The following is a 16,154-nucleotide window of genomic DNA, read 5'->3' as shown; positions in this document are numbered from 1 at the left end:
GTCTTGAAGCCTTCAGATATCTGTTCCTGGCCAGGGACAGATGCTACAAGCTCTCTTCTCCACAGCTGCTGCTGCTGAACTGGGGTGGGATAAGCCAGCTACCATAACAGCTGCATCCCTGCTATTATTACCTCTAAGTAGCAATTCTGAGAAGAGCCACCTGGGAATGAGGGTCTTGCCATGCTACATCCTCTGTGCTGAAGATCTGTCCTGGGTTGGCACAAATGTCCCTGGATCTCTCATTGCAAGTTACTTCAGCAGATGATTCATTCAGCAGGATGACAGATTCCTTGCCCTTGAGGAGCTGGTGGTGCAGAGACACCAAGGCAAGAGAGGTACAAAGCAGGGAAGAGTAGAAAGCTCAAACACAGTGAGGAGGAGACCAGAGTGTACCATGCTGGCTTGACAGACTGATGAGTTGGCAATGTGGTGAGTCAAAAGTTGGGAAGGGAGGAAACCTGCCAAAAAGGAATGTGTGCGGGATTAAAATGGTACAGCACATCTCCTCTTGAACACATCGCAGCGTTTGCTTTGTCTTCACATCTGAGCTCTTCTCTAAAGACCTCCTGCTGACTCCTTTCTCCAGTGACCAGAGAAGGGACATGTCAGAGTCTGGGCAGGCTGTGAGGGTTTCAGGCTGAGCAAAGACACTGGCAATCAGTTCAGCCTGTCCATTGACTGAGTCCCACAGGGCTCGATGGGCTGTAGAGCAACAGTCAGCAGTCGCTACTCACTCCTGAAACACCAGCATCTTCTGGGTGTAATGTGCGAAGGATGTTTCACCAGCAGCGCGACACCACGCTTTACTGACTTGATAAAGACATCATCTCCAGCAACGAAATGTCTGCTAACATCCAGCCGGGACTGGGGCTCAGCAGTGACTCAGGGAGACAGGCATCCCGCATCTTGAGTCACCACTGACAGTGCTGTTGAAAGCATCCTCGTTGCTGGGAAATCTGCCTGGGAGCGGGGGCCCATCCACCCACTTTGACTTAAAAGGGGCGATGGCCTCACAGCCTGCCATGGCGTGGCTGCAACGAAAAAAGCGTCACTGTGCAAGCCAGCAACAGTGAGGCTTGAAATAAAGAGAGAAACTGTCCCCTGGGATGCTGACTCAGCTGGAAACTGTAGAAAACAGATGCTTCCAGGAAGAGCAGAGAAGGTCTGACCCTAGCTTTAAGGCAATCAATTTTGTTCAGGTATTAGGACAAGATGTGCTGAGAGTCATCATTCCAGAGCTGCTCCCTGTGACATGTGAAACACCTTCCTCTGGATTTGCTGATGATCCTACAGGAGACAGTTTTCCCCTGCATGGACTGCCTGAAAGACTGGCATCACCTGGCTCGGGTGGCCCAAACACCCAGCGGTACCTCGCTGTGCTACCAGTCTGTGGCAACTGGCTCTCTTCTAGCTCCACAGGATCTAGTCATTTTTGCTCTCAGTGAATCTTTTTTACCCTTTGAAGTGATTTAGGGGCCATCTCTGAATTTCTTAGCCTGGTGTTTGCAAATACTTCTCTTCTCCCTGCTTCATCTGTATGGTGTACGCACACACAAACACACACACACGCACGCACGCACGCACGCAGGGGACCAGCTACTTTGATTTGAAAGCTCAATTTACCAAGAACCTTTCCTGCATGGGAGGAGTCAGGTTGGACCAATATTCAAATTAGGGCTTGAGCCTAAGAGATAGTGAAGAGCCCTGCATGAGAGGAGCTGAACCCAAGGAGAAGGAGCACAGGAGACACAGAGCACTGCTGTTTTTGCCAGAAGCATGAAGCAGACTTGGCTGTCCAGGTTGCTGTGTGACAGGTTTGTAGGCTTGCATCACTGAATAGCACGCACTCTTTCCCATGCACTTTTTGATGTTTCATTAGCCTGTTACTCTTGTGACAACTGGCATGAACGTGCCATGGTTCAGCACTATTTTTATAATTTTGAAAGGATTTCTTTTTTTAACCATTTTTTTCTTCCTTCTATCCCTTGGAAGAGAAAATTTCCAGGCCTCTGGCAGAGCTGGTTCAGGGCTTCTTGGAAATGAAGCAAACCTGTATCTCAGTGTCTCCAGGATGAGGGGTGAAGTAGCTTGTTTGGAGGCAGCAAGGCTAACCTTAGGGCAGAATATGGCTGGAGGAGCTGGTGGCATTTCAGGGTGTTAAGGACAAGATGTTGTAACTCCTTTTGCCTGTTTTTCTCCTGCCCCCTTTGATCTCAGTCTTGGGGCCTGGGATCTCTTTTCTGAGACATCCTTCCCTGGTGTCCTGGCTCTGCTGGGCGAGCACATGGGTAGGGATGCCCCTTGGGTGCTGAACCTGGCCCCTCTGCCTGTCCGTGCTGAGAGCAGGAGCTCATCTCCATCCCTATACTCTCAGCTAGCCTGGCCTCCAACGCGTTACAGTTTTGGGGTGATTTCCTCCCTCTAATCCACACACGCAACTCAGTGTGCTGTGTCTCTGTAACCTGTCCTTTGCCTATACCTCCCAGGTGTCATACTACCAGTCGGTGGCTCTGCTCCAGACTATCCCCTTTGTTTTTTTTCCAGCCCTTCTTTTCGGACACTTGTCCTCTTTTCCAGAACAGGCTGTTTCCCCTAATAGCAAGTGCACAGCTGCCAGCAGATGAAACGGTTGCTTTTACTTATGCATGAAATCTTCCACTTGTGCTTTTTTGTCCATGCAGGAAACGTCTGCCCTCCTGTGTTCAAAGTCCCCTCCAAAGAGAAGCGAAGGGTGCACTGACCTCATGGAGTAAATATTTTCCATGACTCTCCTCCATCTCCTTCCAAGCTCGGCACCTACAGCTGAAACCCAGCTCCGTGTTTGAAGCTGGCTGGGCTGAACCTATGGGCCCTGCCACCGCCTCCTCCATCGCGGTGAGTGTTTGCAGTAGGGCGTCAGGCTGGATTTTGCCCTCTTGTTTCTGTGCATGCTGCAATGCAATGCCTTTGCAAAGAAAAGCCCGAAGGCTTCAGCCACCCCTCTGCACCCCCCTCCTGTGTCTCTGCTGGCAAAAAAAAAAAAGCCCACGGGCCAGTGTGCAACTCCTGAGCGAATCCTGAATCCTGCAGGCTTGCTGTGATGGTTTCTCCAACACCTCCCCTGGCCCAGTCGCAGGCTAAGATGTTCTGCATGGTTATGGGGTGCTGCCAAGCCAGCTGGGATGTTGAATGCAGCAGACTCAAAACAGGCGCCAACTGACCGTGGGCCAAAGGTGGGCTGCAGGGGGGGTGTTTTGAACTGGGAACAAGTTGGTGAGCAGCTTGTCACCAGGCAAAGGAGGGGACATTTATTATCTCAGCTGAATGAGGACGGGCAGATGATTTAACAGGTATCTTCCACCTCCAGCTTCTCTGCCTCTGCTGTTACTGGAAGGACTGGTTTTCTCCCTTGCAGACTCTCGCCCCTGACAGCTAGAGCTGAGGCACCGAGCTCTTCTCGAGGAGGCTGGGACACTAACATCTGGTGCTGATCCCCGAGGGGTCTTGGCAGCAGGATCTACAACACAGGTATTGCAGGGCCCAAGGCCCTTCAGGGACAAGGTCTGTTTGATATGCAGCCACAAAAAGTCAGTGGGTTTCCCCCACCAATGCTTTGCTAAGAGGGATCCTGTGGTTGTTCTCCTCCCTGGGCTTTTCAAACCTGCAGGGGCTATGATGTCCCACGCACAGTGCGGTCCCCAGAGGCGGATCAGCGTACTTCATGGTGTCGCTCGTAGGGTTGGGTCTGAACCACCCCCCCCTCTTGTGGAACAGGGAGAAAACACATTGCCCCGCCAGAAATAATGACAAGCATGTGTCACACGCTGGGAGGTGTCAAAAGATCCTTGTGCGGGCCTCGCAGGCAGTCCTCGCCTTCTGCTTCGGCCATGGAGGGAAAATCACTCAAGCAATTTGCTCTGGGCGTTTTAGAGTCCTTTACATCTAGGGCCAGGTCTCCCCTACAGCAAAACTGTCTCTGCACACGAGGCCAGGAGAGCAGCTACACCCTTCCTTCCAGGAGCTCCTCCCAGTTGGTATATGAGATACCAGTTTCCCAGTTCTTCTGTGCTGGAGAAGTCCCATTCTTATTTAAAGGTTCATTAGTGCTAGAGAGAAAATGCTTTTCTTTTTTCACCCAGAAAATATTAAACAACCATTAATGTGGCTGTTCTTTGGGGTTTTGTTTTCACTGTAATTTTTTAGAGATCTGTTCAAAAAAAGATTTTTTTGCTGGCAACCAGTCAAGTGTTCTCCACTTGCTCCACAGCTCTCCTGTTGGTAGCTTCACAGGGATGTTTAAGCAGGCAGTAGCATGATTAGCTGGGTCAGGGCCCTGGGTGAGCCCGTGACTTCCAGGTTTGTCATGCACCTGCTGCAGAGCAAGTGATGGGCTCCCTCCTTCCCAGGCCCTTGAAGAAATGCACGTGTGTGCGTGGTGCCAGGCACTCCCCTACAGCTGCAAGCTTTAGTGCTCTCGTGCAGAAGCATCAAATGTGCAGGCTGCTTGCTACAAGCCGGGAAGAAGGGATGCCTCTTTGCTTGCCCGTGCACAGAAGATGTGAGTGTTACTTGCATGCTATTGCACTTAAGATGCACCTATTTTTGTCCACTCTTTGTGGGGGATGTGTATCTTTGCTCTTTAGCAAGTGCTGTGTTCCTCCTTGCAAACACCAGAATGAATCTTTGCTCTTGGGCAGATGTGAAGACCATTAATTGTGCATCACACCTGAAGGCAGGGAGGCAGCAGCTCAGTGTCCAGGGAAATAGCGCTCTGCTGGAAGTCATCTGCCTGTCAGAAACTGGCGGGGGTGAGTTTGCATCATGTGTCAGAGGTTCACACTTAGCTAGATATAAATCTTGCCTCTCCTGGAGGCCTGGGTCTTCCCTGGGGCTGCTCTTCTGTCTCCTTGCGTTTCTGGGGAAGAGAAGCTGCAGCTAACCTCACTGCAAACAAAAATTAGTTGTTTTTTGTTGCTTTTGTTTTTCGTGCTCAGTCTGAACAATAAAACATCTGTTCTTGAGCCCGGCAGCTGGACCAAAATGAAATGACATTAGCATCAATTATCCTCCGGGATGAGGAGTATGACAAGAGAATGGTGCAGATTTCCTTAGCATTGAATAACAAATGAGCACAACAGCTTGGATAGGTATTTCACGTCCCCGGACAGTGAATATATATATATACAACAGGACTGCTTGAGTCCCCGAGCTGAGATGCCCACGTTAGGCACTGCTGCTCCAGGTACCTGAATTGCCAGTCGTTAGTGTTGCTCCCGTGCCTATGTGTCAGCCCTGGGGTCCGTGGGGGGAGACACTGTGCAGCAATCAGGGAATAACACCCAGTTTGGCCGAAGGGCTTGTGCTCTGCAGAGGGCTAAGACTGCGGTGGCAGCTGTTTTCTGAATGCAGAAACACAAAAGCCAAGCACTCTTCTTGGTGGCCTGCAGGGCTCGGCTCCGGTGCGCTGACCTGGTGGTACGTGCACCTTCCCGGGGTGCTCGCGCAGAGCCCAGCTGGGACATCAGCCGTGGCGGGAGCGGGCAGGCCAGCCTGGAGCCGAGCGGCTTTCGCAGCGGGATGGGATGATGAGGAATCACGTTCCCCGTGCACAGAAAGGGCTATTAACGGGGGAGCGATTTAACACAGCGGCTCTGCTTTGTTGGCAGTTGCGACCTGCAGTCCTTGGCAGCACCGTGGAGCAGCTGTGAAGTGCCAGGCAGGCGGCAGCGATGCTTTAGCGCGTGATGCATTTGCCTGGCCACGGTGCAGAGTACTCGGGAGACCGGGCGACCTGCTCTCAAGGGCTTTGCACAAACCCATCTGCCCTGAGCGCAGGCCTGGATGTCACCTGTCACAGGACACCAGGCTGTCCTGCCTGCCTGAAGGAGGGTGTGTGCCATCAGCCCTATGGACGAGGCGGTATCGGGATCCAAACCAAGGATGGGCTCACAGGCACTGTGCGTGCGTGCACAATACTGAAGGAGAAAAAAGAAATCTCATCGCCCCTCCCAAGCAAGGTTCTCTGAAGGAGGCTATTTCTGCACACGCCAGGAGCACGGAGAAGAAACGCAGCTGGGGGAAAACTCACAAAAGATGATCTTCGAGGAGCATTTTCATAAGCGAGCTGTCTTATACCTGTGTAGCCAGATGCCTGAATAACTTAATGCAGGCTTCAGGAAATCATTAAGCCTGCTGCAATTTTGAAGCCTCTCAAATAGCTTTCCTGCTCCCCGGGGAGCTGCGAATTTTTAGGTCTGACAGCTTACAGAGCCCTGGGGGCTAGATACAGCTGTTCGTTGCAGAAGAGCCCTTCGTGGGGTAGGGTTTGGGGATCTAACCTTGCTGGCTGTGAAAAAGCAGGGCTTATGAGTCTTGCTAGCTCACGCAAGGCTTGCTGAGATTTTGGAAGGAAGGTAAATGTTTGGGGTGAGCAGCAGGGGAGAAAGAGCCTGTCTCAGAATAACAGCTTGCTTTGAAATGCCGACAACACTCGCCCCTTGCTTCCTGTGCAATATCCGACTATTGGAAGGGCTCAGCCGGCTGCAGGAATGCAGCTGAGCTGAAGCAAACTGCAGAAGAAATATGGGCATGACAGGTTATATATATATGTGTGTGTGTGTGTGTGTGTGTGTGTGTGTGTGTGTGTGTGTGTGTTTCTTGGGGCTTCTTCCACGAATGCAGCCGGGTACCCCATATACCTGCAGCCTGTGGTGTGCTCCAGCTCTGCAGCTCTCTCGGGGCCAAGGAGCATCGCCCAGCAAAGACACGCTGAGAAAACGCCCTCGCTTACTTGCCCGACCCATTTTATTCCAATCCCTTTTGCCTTTGGCCTCCATCTTCAGTTATATCGAAAAGCCAAAGCCACCCAGCCACCATGTCCCACGTGTATCACCTCTCTTCCCGGAGTCTGGGCTCTGCAGAAACTCCTGCACTGTCCTCTCCTACCAGAAAATTGAGTCAAATGGGGAAAAAATCTCAGAAAACCGCACTCAGAAGAAACTTGGTAGAATTAGGAGCAAAAGTAAAGCTGGGTTTCGAGTTAAAAAAAAAGATCATTTTATCCAAAACCAACTGGAACTACCCCAGTACTTCTATCTCTCTCTCTCTCTCTCTCTCTCTTGTTATTTTATGCACTTTATTTTATCCTGGACTCTTAAGCCTTACAAAAGTAAGTGTGTTGTCATTCTGTTTGCTTGTCCCTTCCATTAATAACATGCTGAATTGACTATTTCAGCTAGGCCTGGCAGAGGGATAAATGCCTCACCAATACTCAGGTCCTTCTAGTTTCATGAAAATAGGTGTCCGCATTGGATGACAGGACAATCTCCTCGAGAGAGCTTCTAGCAAGCTGGGCTTTTTGGTTCCCCGATTTCCTCAACTACTTGCAGGACTTCTATTTGCTTTTCAGTGTGTGGTATCTGCTTGCAAAACGACTGATGGAGTTTGCTCTTTTAGCGCAGTAAAGAAATAAGTCCTTGGCCACATGCTTGGATGCAGAGTGTCTCAGCCAAGCGTCTTCAATGCCAGGCAAAGGGGCCGGCCGGGGAAGGGCTGGGATGTGCAGCCTATGTGCCACCTACGGATCGGCACCCGGAGAAGGCTTCAAAGCGCCACAGCGGGCTGAAGGAGCGGCAAAATGGAGACGAGCGTGCGTGGCAGGGCCGCCTGCGACAGCAGGGGAGCAGATGTGAGCACTTCGGAGGCTCTTCCCACCCTGGGTTTTCTGAGGGAAAGGAGGTGGGGGCAGGAGAGGAAGAGGGGTGAGCAAAGAAGGGGCAGTGCGTTGGTTCCCTCTTGCATCTAAGCTGCTGGTGGCCTGGTCCGTGTGGGCAGTTTACAGCAGATGGGCTGGCTGGATGGGGAGGGATCCGCAGGGACGCACAGCTGTCCTCGTGTGTGGCATAAGGCATAACAGCCTCAGGCCGGAGCTAAAAGCATCGTAACAACATCTGCGTGCCTGCAGCTGAGCTCTGCAGGGTGTTTGCTGTCCACGGGGCTCCTGCACTGTTCAGAGTCTGCCTCACGCAACCCCTCCGGCCCGGGGGGGGGGTCCAACGCTGGCCCCGCGGCAGCGGTGGCTCCAGGGTGACCACAGGGCGCCAGGGCCAGGAGCTCTCCTCCCACCGGCCCCCGTGGGCAGCCCCCTCGGCCCATCGTTTCAACACACACCTCCACCTCCCTGTTTGCATAGCTCAAAATGTTCTGGGCTTTATCAGTGTTTGCACTTTTGCCGCTGTTTGGGCGAGTTGCACTTTAAAGGCAATAAAGTCAAGCTTTGTTTGCTTGCAAGGAAATGGTACTTTTCCCTCATCAGACAAACCACCACTGTCTGAAAAATGCAGCATAAACCATCTCTGTAATCCCTAAGCCTGCTTGGGGTCCTGGGCCTGGATCCCTCAATAGATGATGTCCCAAGAGCAAAAGGTGCCCTATGGGTGTAAAAACACCCAGCACACGCCATGCATCCCTCCCCCCCCCCCCCCCCCCCCCCCCCCCCCGCGGCTCCCTGACTGCCTTAGCTTGGTTCTCGCTGATACTTTGCATAATGTAATGGGCAGCTATGACTGAGGCAAAAAATTGCCTGGCTGCCCCACATCTGCAGAGAGCAGCATCGCCTTGGCCTTCAGGGAGATGAAGACATGCTGTGCTGTCCCTTGGCAGATGCACAGGCTTGTGCTAGCTCCTATTCTGCCTTTTTTTTTTGTGGAACTAGAGAATAAGCAAGATGTGCTGTTGCAAAAGGAGAAACACTGCTACCTTCGGTGACTGGTTAGCTGCACACTGTCCTTTCCTTTGGGGAAAAAACAAAGCTGCTCTTATAAATTTTGGCCCCAGCATCTTTTCCAAGTGGACTTGCATCACCACTGGCAAAGCTGCTTCACCTTGATCAAGTCCTGAGGCTTAAGGGAGAAGTGTGAGAGCCACGTGCTGCTGGCAGTGCTGGGCCATGCAGGTGCCAGCAGTGGCATCACTGCAAGGAGGTGATCTCATGTGCACAAAGCCTCTCGCTGCCATCCCTCATGGTGACACTGCCTTTGAGTAACACCTCTCTTGTGATAGCGCCAGCAGGCTGTTCCTGTCCAATGGATTAAAAATAATTAACAGGTTATGGTCAGTGCAATGCTGGATGAGACTTGGGCGGATAAGGAAAGGATGTTATTTCTGGAGAAAGCAAGGATCTGATTGCTAAGAAAGTGCCCTTCTCTTTCCTGCAGTCACTGCCTGTCCATCTGCTGAGTGATCCTCTCCAACCTGGCTGCTTCTCTGACCCTGCAGCAGTGCGGCATAAAGTGTGACTGCCCAAGGAAAGCCCTCCTCCATCATCCGCCTTGTCCCCTTGCCTTCCTCCCCATGCACTTTCTCATTCACCTTTGGGCTGTCCAGGAAGAGGTGCTGGGGTGCGCAATAAACTTCTCGGGGTTAGGCCATCTCTGCCACTGGCCCTGCTGCCCACCAAAGTGGCTGGTACTGCTCCAGCGTCCTTGCGAGGGAGCAAAGCCCGTCACAGCAAGCACATACAAAACCTGTGCTCCGCAGCCCTCGAGGCTCGGTGGCTTGAGCACAGACTTAGTTGTCTGTTTTCCTGGAAGGGCGACTGTTCTTGCAGGCGATCCTTTGATTAGTGCAAGGTGTTTTCTCCACCCTGCTGGGTACACATTGGCTCTAGAAAAACCAACGGTGATGGCACAGCACCAGGAGTGCTGTGTAAGCAAGGTGTCTGCTCATGCCCCCTGGTCTGGAGGATCAGCCTGGGGCTGGAATGGGCCAGAAAAGGCACAAAACATGCTGCTTTAAGGCTCTACAAATGGGTTTTAAGCTCCCAAAGCGAGAAGGGCTGTGGAAAAGGCAGACTATGTCTGCTGGGGCCTTGCCTAGAAATAATGGCACCGCATGGTCCCCGCTCTCAGGAAATGTCTTTTTTGTGCTGTGCTGGCTTGCTGGTATCTAACCCTGCCCTCTTCTGGACACAGGCTGTCTGGCAAGGGGCAGCATTTGGGATATGTCCGGTATTTTAAAGTGCTTTAGAGAAATGCAGAACTAGCTATTTGAGGGCTTCAGCTAACGCAAGCCAGAGAAGCTGGGGGAAGATGATGAAATCTAGGAACAGATTTATGTGAGCCATGCTCCTTGTAAAAACAAGAGCAAATGTGCTAATGCAACCTCAACATTACGTCGTAAGCATGAGGAAGCCCTGAGTCAGAGCAGGGGACACGGAGGAGCCCAGCAGTTTTCTCGGGGGGGGACTCGGTGGGCTGCCGCCCCTGACCACGGGGGAAGGACAAAACCAGCTGAAGCTGCCGCGACCTCTCTGGTGTGCCAGCGATGCTGAGCTGTAAATGACCCCTTCCCTTGCTGCTGCAGTCATGAATTTTGCTTTTCCAACAAGGGCTGAGGAGTCAAAACACCTCATGGAGGTCTGGTTTATTCGCAGCACTAGCAGCCCAGAGGCAGCCAGGGAGAAACCTCGACAGGACCCTCCTTGGCGGCTTGGTGCCACCCATCGGTTGTCACCGTGTCCCCAAGCAGGTGCTGTGGGTACCTGGCCAGCATCACCCAGACTCCTCAAGTGCACAGGGCTCACGGAGCAATACCAGGGACTCAGCAGTGATATCCAGCTCGAGGATAGCAGGTTCTCTTGTAAAAACATAGCAACGCTAGAGAGCAGAGAGGCTGAGCAGCCCAGGGCAAAGAGTGCCTGTTTTTTCGGTGTCAGACCACAGCTCCCTTGAAGCAACTCCAACAGCAAGCGATACAGGGTCCCCAGCCACCTCGTAGCAGATAGCCATGTTCCTCAGCTCTCATGTTAGACTAATGAGACAAATATGGGCTGCTAGCTTTAATGCAAGGTGCTGAGCATGTGCATTCAGGGCTGTGCTGTTGATGGTGCCCCAGATCTCCTGTGCAGCTCATCAGTTTGTCCCAGTTGAGGTAGAGACTGGCATACCTAGGCAAAATGCAGAGGGCCTGTCTTCCCAACGTCTCCCCCTTCTGCTTTGGTAGCATTTTCCAGCCCTGCTGCCTGGGGATGAACGACTACCACTGGCACGGAGGTGCTGAGAGCTGCACGGGCGAGGCGCTAGGAAGGTACCTGCTGGCCCACTGTACTTTGACCCTACAGCTGGTTTTGCCTGGTGTTTCATTTATTTTTAATGGTTGCTACTGTTACCTATAAATAAAATAAACAGTGTGCCTGAGTCATCTTTAAATCCATGTACTCTGTTTTTTGAGATGGCCATGAAAGTTTGGGATCTCAAGTCAGGCCAGGGCTGGGACTCAGTAATGGGAAATACAGCTGGGGCAGGGAAGTGTGCAGTGCTTGGTGCGTCCTGATACCTCCTTGGCAAATAAGCCTTGGCAGCTCCCTGAATTTCCAATTCTCTTCGCAGGGAGGGTTTTCCAAACCAAGACTGAATGGCTACAGTTTGCATTGTTGTAAACCTCCTGGGAAGAGCCCAGACATGCTCTTTGATCTCTGCATGTTTTTCCAGGAAAAAAACCTCACTCCTGCCTCTGACCAGAGGCTCCTGCAAAGCCGGGCTGGCTGCAGGCACAGTGCTGCAGCCCCGAGCATCTCAGTGAGGCTGGTGGCTATTTTGCAAGCCAGGGTGGATGCAACCTGTTGTTGCAGGGAGGCACCTACTGCAGCCTCTAATAAACACATCTGAAAAGCAGCCCAGGATGTGCCCAACGCCGCCTGCCCTGCAGGCTTGGAGCACAGGGAGATGTGAACATACCTGCACTGCTAATTGCTGCCTGTAATCTCCGGATTATGTTATACTGCTCTTTATGTTTATCTTAAAGCTCCCAACTCTGTGCTTTCCCTCAGGCCAAACCAGAGCACAGCAGGGCTTGGGACCACGTTAAAATCCTCTTAATTTAATGCTGTTATGCTTTTACATTGCATTTTTAATGCAATTTGAAATACATGACATACATAAAAATCCTACTCGACTCATAGTTACTTATTCTTCTGCCTCCCTTATAATGCCTCCTTCTTTCCAGCCTCCAGCATGTTCCGACTACCATTAGCAGAAAGCTACTGCAGATAAATGTCCCAGCTGAGCTGACATCCCAAGTGCTGCGAGCAAGATAGCCCAGCCGAGAGCAGGGAATTCCTGTCCCACCGCGAGGGTAAGGGGCTGGTTTGGCCCAGGCCAGCCTATGCCCGAGAGGCGAGCTGTGAGCCCTGTGTGAGGGTCGCACACACGTTCAGCCCAGACGGAGGCAGCCATCTGCTGAAACCAGCAGTATCTGTCAAAATGAAGGCAATTTCTTGGGAATGGCCATATTTCATCCATGGATCCAGAGTAGTTTATGAAATTATTAGAGTTATACAAATGGCAATTTTTGTTTCAGCAGACACACTGCACTCTGGACACCCCGCAGGAGATAAATCTCTTACCCAGTAATTGCATTGCTGCTCCCTCCTCCTCCTCCTTCTACCTCCCTGGCTTCAGATACATAGGTTTAAACTGGTACTAGCTCTCTGAAGCAAAGGTGGTAAGAGACAGAAAGAGGGTAGAGAGGAGGCAAAAGGCTTTCTAGCACATCTTTTGGAAGGTGAGCTGATGGTCTTGCAAAGCTTTCCTGAGCAATTTCCCCGCGACCCCAGATGCATCCGGGGTGCCACAAAGGATTGCGGCTGTTCATGCTCTTCTCTATAGCTCTCCCTCCTTCTCACTTCTATAACAGACCATCAGCAAGAGAGCAAAGCTCAAAGGGAGCCTGCGGAAGAGGAGACAGAGGGGCAATGGTCTTCAAACATGTAAAGGAAATCATTAAGAGGAAGGAAATAAATATCTCCTCCATTGAAGTTAGGCAGGGGAGCAAGAAAGCATTAAGACTGAGATGTGTCTGGGAGGACACCAGATCTCCAGGGACTGTATAAAAGCAGGGTGAATATAGGATCTCCAGGTATGTAAGTGAGAGAGAAGGAGAATACGGGATCTCTGGATCTGGTTTATGCGCCTGTTGCTGGCCATGGCATATACTATAGACTTGTTGGTACCATTTGGGACAGCTGAACGTAATGGCCATTCGTTCAATGGTTCAAGCACTTCTCTAAAAAAAAAAAAATTCTATACATTAGTATCTTTTACATAGCAGTCAATGCACGTGAGCATCAGTTTTACAATCAGAAAGGCTGTTAGGGCAGATACCCACTCCGTCTCTCTGCATGTGACAAAAAACATTCAAATTCTTCTCATCTCCTCTAATAGCCAGATATCTAGTCTTACGCTTCATTGTCAGAAGAGCAGATGCATCTCTGGCAGGCATTTAGAAAAACACAAAATGAGCATGTTTTTTCGCTTCTCATATCCGTGCCATTCCTTGGTGTTTGCAAGTGCGTGGTGTAATCATTCGCAGCTTGTTTCTCCTGCTGGAGCCGCAGAAAGGCAACAGACAGGAACAGAAGCAAAAGGAAATTCTGCGCCTGCTGCTGAGCGCCTTGAGAAAAATGCAAAAGAGAAGGGCGCAGTTAGAACTCCGTCTCCTTGAATTTTTCTCTTTTAAACTTTTCTCTTTAGGTAACCAAAACCAAGTAGATTGGGATCATTATTTTGCAGTAGATCTTAACAAAAAGAAATTGGCCTTTTTTTGGCAGCACAGCTTACAAACGGCTGTGTGTAACCTTGTACCATGTAGTCTATAACAAGGAACGGCCTTCCTTCTTTGACTATTTTCTAGTTGTTCTTTGAGCAATCCTTCCTAGGACAACAGCTTTGCACATACTTGTAACAGGTGCCAGACGTCAAAGTTGCCTACAGGTAAAATCTTTGCCCTGGAAGACAATTATAGACTTTTGGTATGCTCTTTACCATCAGTGTGATCAGACTGTTTCTCCAGCTGATTTACTTCATTAGCTAAATATATGGCCCTCCCTGACTTCCCGTCACTTGGAGAAGGAGCTGGTTGGGAGGAAGGCTGTATTTGCACCTACACAGAGAGCTAGACCCCAAAAAGCCCAGGAAGCATTGGGTAGGCTTTAAGATACCACTTCCAGATCCCCCAAAACATAAGAGGGAAAGGGATGGCACAGTGCAGGAGCACAGAGTGACAGATTTCTTGCATGGAGAGCGCCAGTGACTGGAAAATGCTTTAAGAAGACTTGTATTTTTTTCTTGTTGAGTGATTTACATAGTTCTCTTGGGGACAGGTAACAACTGAACATGGATAGAGAGTGATTGTGTGACCCTAGCACTGAGGACATGGCGCAAATATTGAAAGAGTGCAAGGCAGGGTGTCCCTCCACTGACTGATACATGCTCTGTTGTGTTTGCATAACACCATTTATGCTGTGATCCCTCTCTCCGAATACCTACAGACAGCTATGGACTAGCTCTTTGGACCAGCTCCTCACAACCTTCCCAACAGGACTGACAAGGAAAGTGCAGTGATTTGCTCGTCCTCTCCCAGGAAAGACACAGAGGACAGAGAAAGGACTGGGAGACCCATTGCTCCAGTTTCCCACTTTCCAGCTCTCGGCTTTACTTGCAAGCCCACTGTATCCTCCTCATATCAAGCCTCTTGCCATGCTGTTCCCCTAATTAAAGGGTGAAGGAAAACAGCCATTAACATTTCAGACCTCTGCTCTGCCTCCCTGTGAAGTAAAAGCACTACACCTCTCTTTTTCCTCTTTTCCCCTTCCCCTTGTTTTAACACTTTCTATGCACTTGCACTGCTTTCCCTAGCTCTCTCCTCTGCCTTTGCCTTCTGCCTCCTCTTCACGGTTTCAGCTCGCTACTTTTCAAAGAGAGCAGGGTGACCAACCCGGCTTGTTTGTTCTGAGCTCACAACATGCAAACGTTTCCTTGCATCTTCCACTAAAGCTCATGGGGCTGCACGACATATAAACATATAAACCACACTGCCAGTTAATGCACCCCGATATTTGTCCCAGCGCCTTGCCTGCCCTGCAGGACCCTGGAGCTGGCTGTCCCCAGGCTTGGGGGTGCAGGGCTAAAACATGGAGAGGAGCGAGCGACCCAGGAAGAGGAGGGGGGACAGATCACGCTATAGGCAGTGAGCGACCGGGTCCCGTCTTGCTCTGAGCCCTTGGAGAAACACAGCAAGTGCCCCCGCTGTGTAAGCCCACCTGAGCGAGACTGTTCAATCTGCCCCCACAACCATGCATCTACCCCGGGCAGCAGCCACAGCTGCTGTTCAGACAAGCTTGGCACATGAGCAAGAGCCGAAAGCCAAGCCCTTTGCAAACACAGCCAATTTCCTTGTCCCCTGGTAATTTATCTGCAGAGGGAAAGGCTGCACTCGGCCTTGACACCCTGCTTTTTATTCTACTCAGTCTTCCAGCCGGGTGAGCAGGGGCCCAAGAGTTCAATTAGCGTAGCCAAGGTCAGATCACAAATCAGGGGCTTAGTCAGATTTAGCACACTGGATCCTCCTGTCTCAGGCTTTCTGCCTTGGGCTCCAGCAAGTGATTTATTTTTTGCTTGCTATTTCCTTATTTTTAGTCCATGTGCTGGACTTCGTCATTAGTTCACAAGAGCTTATCTGGGGCTCCCTGTCCTCTTTAGCATGTGAGAGTGCCCAGTTGTGCCCTTGCCAGGGCAGGACGGCCCTCAGGGTTCATGCAGGGCTGGGCAGCAGGGCTAGAGGACACACAGGCTCTCCAAGATCATGCAACGGAGATGTCCATATCTGCCTTTGCTTTTCCAACCATCATCCACGAGCAGTCAGACACTAAAGAAAGGGCTGGGGTTGAGTCTGCCGCATCTCCTGTGAGGTGAGCCTTGGAGAATCAGTCCCCACATGCCAGGGTCGCAGCGAGGTGGGGGGGGATGTGATCTACAAGCTCGTGTGTCCAAGGTCTTTGCATCAACCATTGCACAGCCTGGTCCTTCAGGCAGTTTGTTTTGCCCAGCTTTATCTCCAGGCGGGATTCCTTTGCAAAAGCACAACTTTGGGACGGAAGTGGCCCAGCACACACCTTATCTCTGGCCATGCACTAAAATGTGACAACCAGCACCAGCAGTTCATAACTCAGCTTTCTTTCAAGCACATCTCCCGCCACAGAGGCGTTCAGCCTGGCAGCTGGGTTTGGGTCTGTACCTGGCGCTGCTTGCCGTGGCTGAACCCGTGCCAGTGCTGGAGGTGGGTTATCCCCCGGGTTATCCTCCCCGGTTAGGCCAGGCAGAGCTGAGGCTTTGCCTCGC

General features: G+C 51.2%; 1 long non-coding RNA gene across 1 annotated transcript; it reads left to right on the top strand.

Moving 5' to 3' along the window:
- The first annotated feature begins 1,582 nt into the window (after positions 1-1,582).
- On the top strand, positions 1,583-4,799 carry LOC136992501 (uncharacterized). The gene is made up of 4 exons (XR_010884783.1): positions 1,583-1,814; positions 2,682-2,874; positions 3,395-3,540; positions 4,677-4,799. It is a non-coding gene; the product is annotated as an uncharacterized lncRNA (long non-coding RNA).
- The last annotated feature ends 11,355 nt before the right edge of the window (positions 4,800-16,154 follow it).

Source organism: Apteryx mantelli, chromosome 8 (genome assembly GCF_036417845.1).
Source record: "Apteryx mantelli isolate bAptMan1 chromosome 8, bAptMan1.hap1, whole genome shotgun sequence".
NCBI classification, from domain to species: Eukaryota; Metazoa; Chordata; class Aves; order Apterygiformes; family Apterygidae; genus Apteryx; species Apteryx mantelli.
The sequence above is the reverse complement of the archived record's forward strand: the minus strand, read 5'-3'. Positions and strand labels throughout refer to the sequence as shown.